The sequence below is a fragment of the Myotis myotis genome, unplaced genomic scaffold, assembly GCF_014108235.1.
Source record: "Myotis myotis isolate mMyoMyo1 unplaced genomic scaffold, mMyoMyo1.p scaffold_m19_p_12, whole genome shotgun sequence".
In the NCBI taxonomy this organism is placed as follows: domain Eukaryota; kingdom Metazoa; phylum Chordata; class Mammalia; order Chiroptera; family Vespertilionidae; genus Myotis; species Myotis myotis.
Genome location: NW_023416316.1, coordinates 42,921,726 through 42,936,818, shown reverse-complemented (window position 1 = coordinate 42,936,818; position 15,093 = coordinate 42,921,726).

The window sequence follows — 15,093 nt, the reverse complement described above, 5'->3', positions numbered from 1 at the left end:
ATCCCCAATTCTTTCCTGAGGGTATGAGGACATGAGTGGGTGTTATTTACAAAATTAGGATCACACTGTATATATCATTTAGTGTTTTGCTTTTTTCACTAGGACATGTTTTTGAAAACATTATTTTTAATGATTGCATATTTTCAATGAGCTTTCATAGTTCATCATACTGGAGTATAAATACTAATTTTCTTTTATTTCTCCAGCACTAAATAAGGTCCTTGAGAAGAAAGGAAAATGTCAGCTTTGTAGGCCCTGAGATCAATTGAAATGTCTGGCATGTAGCAGCTCTGTGAGTGTTCCTGATTCAATCTGATTCCCCCACCGCCACCCCAGTTAAACAGGTGAGAACCAAGGCACATATTTGGGGTAGAGGTTAGAGGGAAGAAGAAGGGAGGAAGGTTGATTTGGGAGTAAACAACACTAAATGGGTGCCTTCCTGCCTTTTGATTTGATTTCACCCTCCTTCATTTTTGCTGCTATTGCCGAAGTGGACCCGTGGTTGAACAGGGAAATATGGATGTTGAGATTTTCCTTCCTCTTATTAGAGCCTTGGAAATAAGAATCTATCTTTGGAACACAATGTTTCTTCTAGCACATATCACAATATGTACAAAATACTTCAGAAGGGATGTGTTCCCAAGTTCCAGGGGTATGAAGAAGTATAAAGAAAGTGTTGCTCTACCCACATTGCTACTGCCTCAGAAGGATGACTCACTCTCTGTTTATTTTTGAGGGACTCAAGTTATGTCCCTTCACAGCTAGGAGTGTAACCAAGTTGTGAATGTGCCACAACAGAAACTGTAACCTATTATGGGCCTGTGACATTCAGATGATTAGAAACCTTTATTTTATTTTTTTAAATATATTTTTATTGATTTCATTGAGAGAGGAAAAGAGAGGGAGAGATAGAAACATCAATGAGAAATACACATCGATCAGCTGCCTCCTGCATGCACCACACTGGGGATCAAGCCAGCAACCCAGGCACATGCCCTGATCAGGAATTGAACAATGACTTCCTGATTCATAGGTTGAGGCTCAACCACGGAGCCACGCCGGCTGGGCCATAGTGTCTCTCTTGACACCTGAGTTTAAGAAGTCATTTCACTTTATTAATTTACTATTGGTAAATATTAATTGCTGCTTCTAATGGATTTTTTAAAATTATAAACTCATAGTATTTACTGAGCACCAGCCATTTACAAGTGTATCGTGGGTACGAGCTGGGTTTTGCTTTGTAGCAAACAACCCCAGACTTAGCGACTTTGAATAACAAAAGCTTATTTCTTGTGCTCTCGCTCTGCTCATCATAGGTCAGCCTCAGGTATGCTAATTCTTTTAACATTTCCTCTTAAGTTTATCCCCCAATCCTTTAACTAAATTTATCCTTTTTTTTTCAAGCCCTCTATGTGTCTTTTATAGTCTCAGAACCTCAAACACTGGACAGAACTCACTCAATGGAAGCTTATCCCAATACTTTTACTATTTGCTGGGTCTCGTGGAGGGGGTTGGCTCCCACTGCCTGCGTGTGGAAATTCTCATGCAAAGTCTGAAATCCTGGGGACTCAGTGAAATGATTTGGACTATACTAAAAAATATATTGTTTTGAAAGCACACAAACCCGCAGATCCTGCCTAGGACTGTTAAAGAATACGTAACTTTTCAGTAGCCAGTTGACTTGTCAGCCTGGGTTAGAAGCTCACACCTCATCAGAACAGGATGATCTGGAGGAACAATATTAATGGTGTGGGCTGGCCACAGCCGGAAGCTCGCTGTGTTTATACAAAAACCCTGCTCTGCCTCCGTGTGCAGAAAATAAGAAGGAACCCTGTTGGAGTAAATTAACACATGGCAATGCAATGTGAGTGCTCCTCCAATCGCACATGCCTGGGAGTCACCTGAGGCTCTAGAGCAGTGGTTCTCAACCTTGGCTGCACATTAGAATCACCTGGGAATCTTTTTAAAATCCTGATTTCTGGGCCTCATCCTCTGGAAATTCTGTTTCTTTGTTACTAATGTTGTGGCCCCACCTCATAACAAAGAAACAGAATTTCCGGAGGATGAGGCCCAAAAATCAGGATTTTAAAAAGATTCCCAGGTGATTCTAATGTGCAGCCAAGGTTGAGAACCACTGCTCTAGAGACCATGCAGATCCGGGTTCAGCGGGCCTGGGATGGGGCCGGAACGTCTGCATCGCTAACAAGCTCCAGGTGTTGTTGGTCCCTGACTCACACTTTAGGTAGCAAGGAGTCTATGTGACTGCTTCCCCTCGCCCCTCCCGGGTTAGAGGTATTGGTCAGGTGTCCGCCCTCCCCTGTGCTAAACCCTCCCAGCCCCACTGGGGATGCTGTTGATCAGCCTCAGCCAAACTTGCTAAACCTGCTGCCTTTGCCAGTGATTGGATGGGGCCTGTCCAGTGGCCCAGCCTGGTCAGGGAGATGAAAGGGAGGGCCACTGGGGGCTTCAGGAAAGGCTTCCTTGCTCTAGAAAGGGGCGCAAGGTGGACACTTGCACTTGCTGGCTTTGGAGATGACCTGGTGCAGACGTGACCTGGGAGCTGCTGTTTTCATCTCACAAGTGTCAGGAGAGCCCTGCTGGCCCCCGGGCCTTCCCACACCTCTCCATCGGGGCCCTCAGCTTCGGTAAGCGCCTCCTCCTCTAGTTGAGCCCTGAATAGTGGAATTCCCCAGGGCTCTGTGCTGGACCCGCTTTTTTTCTCGCCTTGCACTCTGAGTGAGACTTTTCTCACTGTGGATAGCAACGCATTGTCAGGCCACTAAGTCAGCACAGGAGGTCGTGACCGGCCCTGGGAGGAAGAACAGAGGGTCGCCGAACATTACACAAGACAACGGTAAGCATTTTCAGGTACTTGTGCGTGGGGCGTGTGTGTGTGTGATGTAAAATACACTTCTTGTTGTAGATCCTCATTAACAAGTCTGAGAACTCCAGATTTATAGCATCTCATTTATTTGTTTGGGTCCCAAACCTTTCTCTACCTGCATAACTAATCAGTTCCAAACCTACATCTCAGCATGTGCACTCAGAAAGCTCAGGGCGACTCATGGTCACAGCTGGGCCTGCCACCCAGTCCCAACCTGCTCCACCTCCTGGTCCCTTGCATCGGGAGCAGACACTACCATCTACCCCACCTAGACGAACGCACCCTGGGAGTCATTCTTGGCCCTTCACATTCAACATTCTTTGCCTCTAAATGTTGTTTATTTCACTCCTGTAAATTGTTCAAAAAGGTGTTTTGAAATATCTTTCACCCTCTCCTTTATATGCTACCCATTCTGATCCAAACATTGTCTTTAAATAACAAAAGCTTATTTCTAACTCCCCTCTCCACCTCATCTTATCCCTTTTCAATGCACTCTGCCGCCTGCAGAGGATCTATTAACGTGTCACCTCCCTACTGATCTCAAAGGGTAAAGCCACAGATTGGTAGCCTAGCTGGGAAGGCACTCCGTGGCATAGCGGGTCCCTGACCCTCTTCCCCCGCCAGCCTTCCCTGCTTCCCATCTGGGGCTGCTCTCAGCCTTTCACATGGCCATCGTGTCTCATGTTTGGGCCCCTGGAGATGATCTCTCTTCTCCCCTCATCTCTCAGTGTATCCCACGTTCCCTTATTTGTGGAGTCTCAGAAGGCTGTTACCTCCTTAGGGAGGCCGTCCTTGGCTCCTAAATAAGATTAGGTCCTTCCAGCACAGCACACAGCACACTTGTAATTATTTACTTGTTCTAAGGTCTGTATTCTCCAGGAGACAATGAACTCCATCAAGGCCAGGGCTGCTTTTGCTTTGCCTCCTTGCCTTTACACACAGCGCCAAGCCTGGGGTCTGGCTCAATCATTCTTTTTTGAATGGATAAAAGAAGGAAGCTGTGTTTAAGATATTTCTGTAAATTATGGCGGCCAATTGCAATGTTACATATTGAAAGACACATATGATTGCTAGAAAGTGGATTGCTGCCATTCAAAATGCTCTGGGAGGTCTGGACCCGTTTAATAATCCAAGTAAGGGATGCCAATGCCAGCTGAACGTCATCTGTCTACCGGAAGCACATGTGCCCACCAGCAGCCGGATTGTGCCACTCATCTGAGTGCGAGATGCTGGCGAATCGGAATGGTTCTCTCCCAATCTGACTTCTTTGTATCTTCAGTCATCAGAACACACAAAGTTGTGACTGAGTGACACATGTGCAGAGTGTGATAGTCTCTCACACTTGTACTGACAGTGGTTATTTTTCTGTCTCTTCTGCTCCCCTGACAATGTCAGACCCACAGACAGACAGGAGCCAGCAAGGCCGCAGGCCTCTGATAAGAGAGAGGCCTCACTTATTTTATTTTCCATGCCCTTCAAGACGTTATTCCTTAATACGTCCCCAGGGGATTCTACAGTAATCCCCTTGGCCTTGGCCTCTCTTTGAAGTTGAAAATTAAAATGCGTTTTCTCCAGTTGCTTCTAAGTAATATAGTTAAATATTACAGCGTGGTTGACCCCTGCCTCCCCACGTCTCCCCTTTGACGTGATCTGACTTGTGCTGACCAACCTGCTGATCAGCAAACGTGCTGAGCTGCGGGAGGGGGCCGCAGGGAAAGGAACGTGTTATCCTTTAATGAAAAAGCAATTTCATGTTCCCCAAAGCAGGACAGGCCGCCGAGGTGCACGTCCTGCCTCCTGTAGACCTGCAAAGGCCAAACCTGGCCCAGGTCCTCGCCTCTCCTGCACCCGCCAGTGCAGCGGACGGAGTCGGGAGAGAGGCCTTCCCACTGCAAGTGAAGAGCTCAGGTGGCTGGCGCTCTCTCCTCACTGGGCTGGCTAGGAGTCACAGGGGGTGCAGCCTGGCAGCTCCTCCTGCCCGGGCCATAGCGGGGACTCCGTCAGCATCTCCATCACCTGTGGCTCCAGCACTGCCAAGAGGGAGGAAGCGCGGGCGCAATGCAAAGGGGCACTCATTCCCCCATCGGGCTGTGGAGGCCTCTGCTGGTGGAGCAGTTCAGGTTCATTCAGATGAAGTCCCTGGCGGGGCTTCTTGCTCTGTCACTCAAGCTTTGGGGAGACAGAAAAGGCTGAGGTGGCTGCTGTGTCTTCCTGGCTCTTCCGATGACACCTGCTGTGGGGAGTCACTGTGCTCCTAATGACCGTCTGCTTCTGGGTACTCTTCACTTCCCCTGCACTGAGCATTCCACGTGGACTCTCCCGTTGTTCTCCCATCTCTTTACTTTGCCCACATATTGGGGATTTATTTATTTATTTATTTATTTATTTATTTATTTATTTTATTGCTTAAAGTATTACAAAGGGTATTACATATGTGTCCTTCCCCCCCACCCCCCGCCCTTGACAATCCTCTGGCCTCCCCTACCCCCCAGTGTCTTATGTCCATTGGTTATGCTTATATGCATGCATACAAGTCCTTTGGTTGATCTCTTACCCCCCTCCCTCCTGCCCCCCAACCCTCCCCAGCCTTCCCGATGCAGTTTGACAATCTGTTTGAGGCAGCTCTGCCTCTGTATCTATTTTTGTTCATAAGTTTATATGGTCTTTATTATCCATGAATGAGTGAGATCATGTGGTATTTTTCCTTCATTGACTGGCTTATTTCACATAGCATAATGCTCTCCAGTTCCATCCATGCCGTTGCAAATGGTAAGAGTTCCTTCTTTTTAAAAGCAGCATAGTATTCCATCGTGTAGATGTACCACAGTTTTCTAATCCATTCATCTACTGATGGGCACTTAGGCTGTTTCCAGATCTTAGCTATGGTGAATTGTGCTGCTATGAACATATGGGTGCATATATCCTTTCTGATTGGTGTTTCTGGTTTCTTGGGATATATTCCTAGAAGTGGGATCACAGGGTCAAATGGGAGTTCCATTTTTAGTTTTTTGAGGAAACTCTATACTGTCTTCCATAGTGGCTGCACCAGTCTGCATTCCCAACAGCAATGCACGAGTGTTCCTTCTTCTCCACATCCTCTCCAGCATTTGTCGTTTGTTGATTTGTTGATGATAGCCAGTCTGACAGGTGTGAGATGGTACCTCATTGTTGTTTTGATTTGCATCTCTCGGATGATTAGTGACTTTGAGCATGTTTTCATATGTCTCTTGGCTTTCTGAATGTCCTCTTTTGAAAGGTGTCTAATTAGGTCCTTTGCCCATTTTTTGATTGGATTGTTTATCTTCCTTTTGTTAAGTTGTATGAGTTCCCTATAAATTTTGGAGTTTAGGCCCTTATCAGATATGACATTGGCAAATATGTTTTCCCACGCAGTGGGTTTTCTCGTTGTTTTGTTGATGGTTTCTTTTGCTGTGCAGAAGCTTTTTATTTTGATGTAGTCCCATTTGTTCATTTTCTCTTTAGTTTCAAGTGCCCTAGGAGCTGTATCAGTGAAGAAATTGCTTCGGCATATGTCTGAGATTTTGTTGCCTTTGGATTCTTCTAGAATTTTTATGGTTTCCCGTCGTACATTTAAGTCCTTTATCCATTTTGAGTTTATTTTTGTGTATGGTGTAAGTTGGTGGTCTAGTTTCATTTTCTTGCATATATCTGTCCAATTTTCCCAACACCATTTATTGAAGAGACTATCTTGGCTCCATTGTATGTTCTTGCCTCCTTTGTCAAATATTAATTGAGCATATTGGTTCGGGCCGATTTCTGGGCTCTCTATCCCATTCCATTGATCTATATGTCTGTTCTTGTGCCAGTACCAGGCAGTTTTGAGAACAGTGGCTTTGCAATACAGCTTGATATCTGGTATTGAGATCCCACCTACTTTGTTCTTTCTCAGGATTGCTGCAGCTATTCGGGGTCTTTTTTATTCCAGATGAATTTTTGGAGAGTTTGCTCTAGATCTGTGAAGTATGCCGTTGGTATTTTAATGGGAAGTGCGTTGAATTTATAGATTGCTTTGGGTAGTATGGACATTTTAATGATGTTGATTCTACCAATCCATGAACACGGTATGTTCTTCCATCTGTTTATGTCTTCCTCTATCTCTTTTTTCAACGTTCTGTAGTTTTCTGAGTAGAGGTCTTTTACCTCTTTAGTTAAGTTTATTCCTAGGTAGCTTAATTTTTTTGGTGCGATGGTAAATGGGATTGTTTTTATAATCTCTCTTTCTGAAAGTTCACTATTGCTGTATAGAAATGCCTCAGATTTCTTGGGGTTAATTTTGTACCCTGCTACATTGCCAGATTCATGTATTAAATCTAGTAGTTTTTTGATGGAGTCTCTAGGGTTTTGTATGTATATCATGTCATCTGCAAATAAGGACAGTTTTACTTCCTCTTTTCCAATTTGGATGCCTTTTATTTCTTCTTCTTGTCTAATTGCAGTGGCTAATACTTCCAGTACTATGTTGAACCGGAGTGGTGAGAGTTGACCACATATTTGACCCTCATTCCTTTCCCTCATTTTTTCAGTTGAATTATTTTGGTGAAATTAAGTGTTTTTATTTTTCACATGCTTCCTATATGGGTGCAATATCTACTAGAATATACACAACTAGAGCAGCCTTGGCCTAGACTGGGTTCCCTGGAAACTGAGATGAAGTGCTGCATGCCACAGGTTGCAGGGCATTCTCTAGGGAGTGACACCAGGAAGAACATGAAGAGGCAGGCTGGGCCCTGGCTGGGTGGCTGGTTGGTTGGAGCATCCTCCCATACACCAAAAGGTTTCGGGTTCGAATCTGATTAGGGCACATACCTAGGGTGTGGGTTTCATCCCTGGTAGGGCATGTGGGGAAGGCAGCCAATCAATCTCTCTCTCTCTCTCTCTCTCTCTCTCTCTCTCTCTCTCTCTCGGCAGTGAACATATCCTCAGGTGAGGATAAAAAATAAAAAAGAAGGCGGCAGACTGGGCAGGTGGGGAAGCTGACCCCGCATGGGGTTGCAACCGAGAGGCCTTAGGAGCCGATGGATCCCGTGGGGAGCTCTGGAGCTGGCGCGCCCTCCAGTGTGTCCCAGATGGAAGTGAGAGGCCAGGCCTTCGTTGTCCTGCATCATGCAGTCATCGGCCACAGGCTGTCCCTCGGAAAGGAGCTTATTCTTGGGCCAGGCTGCTCCTTCCATGGAGGGCACTGCTGGGGACGGGTGTAGCATCACAATTCTCATAGATGATGTTCCCAGCAGCCAGGGAGGGACGCCTTGCCTCATCTCAGGGTGTACTCCGGTTCACTTGATCCTGCCTGGCCACTGTCTCACCCAGCCCGGCTGCCTGGGCATTTGTTTGCTGTAAAAAAACTGTAAGAAAAAAATCGTTTCCCCAAATGGGATCCAAATCCCTTCCAGAGAAGGGTCCCAGGGTGCCTATGAGCATGGATATAGCGCTGAACACCGCGTCACGCCAGGACCACTTTCCGAGTCCTTTCTCCGGGGCCTCACTCCTCCTCTTCTTGCCCAGGCCACGAGCTCCCACCAGCCCCTCTTGCTGAGCGAGGCTGGGGCTGCTCTTTCCTCATTTGTCTTAGAGCTTAGTTGCGCGGTCAGCGAGGTTTTGTAACCTGTCACTCACACCCTGTTCATTCCCTCTCACTGTCTGCCCCCTTTGGAGAGGCGCTGCAAAGGCCAGGCCACTTTCCGAACCGTAAATCAAAATTCCCTCGAGACAGATGAACACCTCCCCCCGCCACCCGGTCCCCCGCCAAGTTGAACTGCTTCCCCTTGGTATGGATTTATTTTTGAAAATTTGATATAATCAGGACTTGGCACAAAGCTGCTTTTTTTTCTTTCTTTCTGGTTTTCTAAGAAAGGATCCAGACGTCTTAGCAAATTAATAGATAGGGCTGAAGCCAATAATCACTTTGGAAATGACGATCCCGGGGACCAGCCCGTGGAAATGTGGGTTATAGGTCATCAGTGCCTTCCCGCTTTCAGAGCCAGAGCGCTTGGTCAGGGGAAGGGCTCATGGGGCAGCGGGTGGGAGGAACAGTGTGGTTTGGAAGGGTCTGGGCTCAAACTGAAGGCGATCGGGGCCTTGGGTCCAGCTGAGGGGTCACAGGCAGGTCCTGCAGCCAAAGGTCGTGGCCATGACCAAAGGGGAACTGGATTCTGTGATCTCCCTTGTTTTGCAACAACTTTAAGATACTCAGATGTGGAGTGTCCTCTCTCTCCTTGCCACCTACATAGGACCCCCAGAAGATGAGCAGATTCCCCCTATCAACAGCCTCCCCAGAATCTTAGCTTTGTTGATGTGAATGTGAATCGTCACACTCACCTCTCCTAGCTGCCCTTGCTCTGCCGAAGCAAGAACACGGGAAAGCCCATCCCTGTGCTTTGTATGAAGCACGGAACTGAGATCCGTGGCAGGTCATCTCTCTGCCCCTCAGGAGTGACCGTTGTTCATATGCTTTATTGAGTACTTACTATGTGCCACTCGTGTATATGCGATGTCTAAACTTTTGAGGTTGTTCTGGTTTTAAGATGGAAAACAGGCTCAGGGCAGTCAGATGACACTGGGCGAGGAAGGAACAAAATCGAGTCTGGAATCCAGAGCACATAATAGAAAAGTACGTTTAAAACTCTTTCTTTTGTTACGATTATGTTAAGGAGACTCTGGCATTAATAATTTAAATTTTATATTTGGTATTTGTTTTGTATTGATATTTTGGTTTCCATATATTTTAATACCTCTGTAACCCCTGCTTCTTCCCACTTTCTGCGTCTTCTCCTAACAAAGAACAAGTCTCTGACTTTGGCAGGCAAGAGAAGCAAGGCAGAAGCGAATACCATTGCTTTTGTTCATTGTAGCCATTTTCATAGTTGCCTCCTATGTATGGCAAGTGATACTGATTTTCCATTTACAGTTGGAGACATGAAGTCTCCTTTGGAAGTAAACTTAAGTTTGTTTTTTGTTTTTAATTCATCACGTTAAAAAAAGAATCGGCACCTCACAGCCGACGTGGTACTTGGGTATAACAAATACCATGAGGGCACGACCTTGACACAGTTTTCCTGGTATAAGAATAGCATCTCCTCCCAAGCTGGTTGTGAGGATTTAACAGCTTAGCCGTGTCAAGGGCAGAAAGCAGTGCCTGAAACAGAGTAAGCACTATGTGTATGCTATGCTGAACCATGTTGTTATCATGCAAGTATGAGACGGGGAGAGAAGGTTCTCATGTGGTTCTTGTGCGGCAACCAAGGGCATGAGATTTTTACACGTAGACATTCGTTGGCGAAAGCTATACCTGCTCTCAGACTGTTCTGTAAAATTGCAGAGTTTGGGGAAGTTTTTACTAACATGTCTGGTTGTTAGCATGCACTTTTTCTTTTTTAATATTCGAATTATGTTTATTACCACGAGGAACTGACAGCCTTTGAAGTGTTTATTTTTAACGTGCTTTCCTGCCACCACCCCCTCCTCCACACACCCAGGACAGTGAGGACAGGAGTCGCTCTGTGCAGACGCCTCAGTAATCATTTACCACATACAAGGCTGGGTGGACAAGTCCAGGACTTCTCCAGCACGTATTTTACTCAGCTGGGGCCTAGTTATGAGGAGGCGAGCCTTTGCCTTCCAAGACACCAAATGGCAGGAATCGGAAGTGGCACCTACGTGCAGAGGTGAACTGGTAAAGAGCTTGTGGAGCCTGTACCTAGGCTCTCAGGTGTGAGACACTCGGTAGCCAGAGCCACAGTTAGGTCCTCAGGAGGGAAAGTAGAGATGCACCCCATACTCTAAAGAACAAGGACTCCAAAAGGGCACAGAAGGAGGTGTGTCCACGACAGGTGGCTGTTATTGCCATGGGGAACGATGGGAACAATTGTCCAGGGCAGTGTGGTCTCCTGACAGTGTGGTCGCCTGGGAGAGGGCTCTCTCAGCCCCGCCCCTCAGAACTACTGGATTGGGGACTCCGGGGGGTTGGGGGTCCCAGCAGCCTGCATTTTAACAAGCTGTCCAGGCGATGTTGATGTGCATTAGGATGTGGTAGAATCACCCGTTTAGAGGAAAGGCAATTTCTTTTTTTTTCTTCAAGAAAAAACAGTTTTTAAATATAATAATATTCCCAAAATTGTACTATCATAGTATAATATCACAAAAGTTGTAGGAAATATTAAAAACCTGCAAATAACAGGATTACTTCTATTATATTCTAAAATACTTTTTATCTCTGGATTTATGCTTGTTCATCAGTTTGTGTTGTTTATTATATTCCACAAATGAGTGAGATCATGTAATATTTACCTTTTTCCGACTGGCTTATTTCGCTTAGCATGCTGCTCATCCATGCTGTTGCACATGGTAAGAGTGAGGAAAGGCAATTCCATTGTGCACATTGCACCTGTCTAGATATAATTCTGCTGTCTGCTGACCACAGACGTGAGCAAGCACAGAGTGAGCATTCGCTCCTTTTTCCTCCTTCCCTTGGCATCCAGACGAGAATAAATACAATCGTCTTCCAGGCCAAAGGAGGACAGATTTCCACAATGACTCAGCTCTCTAGGGACTCTGCTCTGGCGCCCAGGGCCTGACTCCAAAGCAAAGAATAAGAACATTCCGGTTCCTCTCTTAGCAACTCAGTACACAACAATTCAGGAGGTAGGACCTGACACAGAAGACGATTCCCTCTAAAAAGGATGGTTATTCTACAATGGTCCATGATATGATCCTAGACAGCTCACAGCTCGGCCCTGAGGGAAGGCATGCAGGGAGAGGGGTCCCTTGCTTTGGTGAGGGTGTTGCATAGAGGCCAGGGCAGGGCACCCACTCAGTGTACTGGTGGTTCTCACCCTTCATGGTTCGGCAACCTGTTTCCTGGATGAAACTCTCTGTCTCTTCCCACCTCCGGTCTCGATAAAAGAAGAGAACAGAAATCATGGTGATTTAGCCTCACCCCCCCACGGCAAGGGAGCCTGCCTTTCTTCCTCACCACGGTGTCTGCAGGCCTGGAATGCTGCCTGCTACATCAGTGGCAGATATTTGGAAAAAATCCATGAGGCTGGTGGTGGAGTTTGTTGTAAAGGTGGAGGGCGGGGCAGGATTTTCCCCCTTAGAAAACCAGGCGGGAGGCAGACCAAGGCTGACACTCCTTAGAGAGCACCTTGGCCCACCCAGGCCATCAGGAGAGGTGGGAGCATCCACAGGAAGAAGCCGGGATGGAAACTGGAGACAGTCGAGGGTCAGGGTCTGGGCAGAGCTGAACTGAAACGGGGAAGGAAATGAGGCAGAGATAGGCCTTTGTCCATAAATGGCCTGCTGTGGGAGTAGGTGAGTTTGGCTTGACATTATGCTAACTAATATTCAACAATGTGGAATCCCTGTTATGAGCCAGGTACAATTGTATTCTAGGAGGCACTTGTGATTTTGCAGGAAACAAAACAGGCAAAATCCCTGCAATCACTGAGCAGGTAGCAGGGCTCCATGGGGAATATTAACAATAGCTGCTTAATGATTTAATAGCAGCAATGATTGCTTCTCATGCGCCAGGCGTTGTCACTGTTACTCACGTGGACCTCACAGCCATGAGGAAACCGTTTCTGTGCTGATCCTGACTCACTTTTCCAAGGGCTGTCCTTCTTTAGACCATCACCTTGGGGCACAAACCTCAGGAGTGAGTCAGGGCGGAGCTCATGGCCTGGGATGTTACATTTCAGCTCAGTTATTGGCACATAGGCAGTCACCTCACCACTTACCACTGGTTACCAAGAGACTGAGTAACATGACTGCATTCAGTGGAATGACATGAGGCTTGGTGGGATGCTTATATGAATAAGTAAAGGAAATGGTTTTGTTTTTTATTTTTAAAAATATTCTAATTGATTTCAGAGAGGGAGAGGGAGAGAGAGATAGAAATATCAATGATGAGAGAGAATCATTAATTGGCTGCCTCCTGCACCTACCACACTGGGAATCGGGCCCGCAACCGGGGCATGTGCCCTGACCACGAATCGAACAGTGACCTCCTTATTCATAGGTCAATGCTCAACCATTGAGTCATGCCAGGTAGGCAGGAAATGGTTTTAAGAGAATGAGCATCAAATAATTTATCTCATGACAAGCTGTCAGATGAACATTAATAATGAATGAGTCTATAAATTCTCTCCGTAATGACTTTATAGAAAAATATTCAGTTGATATGAGTTTGGTTAAAAATTTCAGATGGTGGTTATTTTAAAAAAAATCCTTATCTGTTAAACATACATACATGCTCTTCTGTAAAAATTTCCATCATAAAAATTAAATACGCACATGCACGTGAGCACACACACACACACACACATACATTCCAACCAACAGTGCCTGTAGGACAACAGTATTCCTAAATATCAAATAAGTTCTTCAGGAGTTTTCAACTTTATCAAGGGGTTCTCATTGCCTATCTCATACCTGTGTGTAGAGAGTTAAACTGACAAATGGTTATGAAGCGTCTATACTGTCCGAGGTGATAGGGACACTCAGGAAACAAGAGAGAGGCAGTTACCATCCAGCAGGAAGACAGATCCCAGACAAGTAAATCTCCAGTGTTTTAAATTATTATACAAGGACACCCCCAGATACCACCTCAGGCTCCCATCAGGGCAGGAGAGACAGGGACAGGCAGGGAAGGGAAGGCAGGCTCTGCGTGAGTCCGGGGGCATTCGGTGCACACCAGGCAGAGGAAAAGAGCGGCCGGGAGAAAATGGAGACAGCGATAGACAGGCGCGGGGCATCACTGACGGGCCCCGGCTCCTGGCTGTGCACACCCTCCTCATGGGTCTTTTGGTTGTTTCTTTGTTTCTTTCACCAGACCATGAGAACATCTTGAGCCCAGGGACCAAATCTTACTTGTCCTCTTATCTCTGGCTCTCATTATAACAACTGATACATCTGTACCGAAAGAATAAACAAAAAATTTAGAATGTGAGCAAGGGATATAGCCTAGAACATAAAGCCACTTGGACTCACAGTTGTGCCAGCCCCATCCAGCTTCCTGGATGGAGGCCTGGCCTTTTGCCGTGTGTACACCTTTCCATGCATTTCTGGGGCTGTGCCTGGTGAATACTTCTGTGTGAGAGGGAATAAAACCTGGTGGTTATGGGCCCAGCTTCAGGAGCCAAATTGCTTAGGTTCAATTCCTGGCACCGCCACTTACTAGCTGTCTGATATTAAGCAAGTTATTCAACGTCTCCATGCCTCACTTTCCCCATCTGTACAATGGGATAATAATAGTGCATCAGTGATTAGAAAGTTTGGGTGTGTTAATAAAATGCTGAGCATGGCCTCTGACCCATAGTAGGAGCTACTAGTATGTAAGGGACTGATATTCTCTCTGCCAGTCTGCCCAGGGTGACCTTTGCCCTCTCAGCGGGCCCTGGACCGTCCTCCCTTATGAAGGCTGCCACCTTCCATGCCAGATCATCTTCCTTCACTTTGCTGCCGATGTCCCTTCTGCCCAGTCTCACCCAAGAATTCCCACAGCCCAGAAGAACCAAGGCACTGGTGCCTTCGGAGGAACAGACGTGAGAGTTGCAGTGGTACCTTCCCTCTCTAGCACGGGCGCACACCCGCTGTGGGTTCCTGAGCTCATTGCTTGGCCCTGACCTTTTCATGTGACCAGAGGCAGTTCTGCCCAGACGCCCACTCTGGGCCGCCCCACACCTCAGAATCTGGCTCATCTTAGGCCAAGGCCCTGGGTTGACCGTTCCCTAGGACGGCTGAGAGGGGAAGCACCCCATCCCTCCAGAGCAAGCCCCACTGCACTCCCATACCCAACAGGATCGCCCTAAGACCCAACAAGACCGTCCCATCAGGGTGTGGCTTAGGCGTTGTTGGGAACATAATGGCATGTGGGCCCTCACCAGCCACACCAGGCTCCTCCTCAAAGTCTTAGGGTTCAGTCTCACCCTAGGGTCACCGGCAGCCAGAAGAGCTTGGGGTTCCAAGAGCCCCAGGTGCTGTTTGAGCGTTTGGAGTTCCCTGTTCTTTCCAGAACGATTTTAACTACATTATAGTTTAGGAAAAATTCCGGCATCCCTCTGGGAACTTAGCTCTATTTATAACATGGTTTGTATGGGAAAAGTGTTTCAAGTTACACTCAATTTAAAACAGAATTCTTAGAGCACAGCCTGTTCATTGGTGGGGGACTGTTGGCAATTGTCTCTTCACTTGTA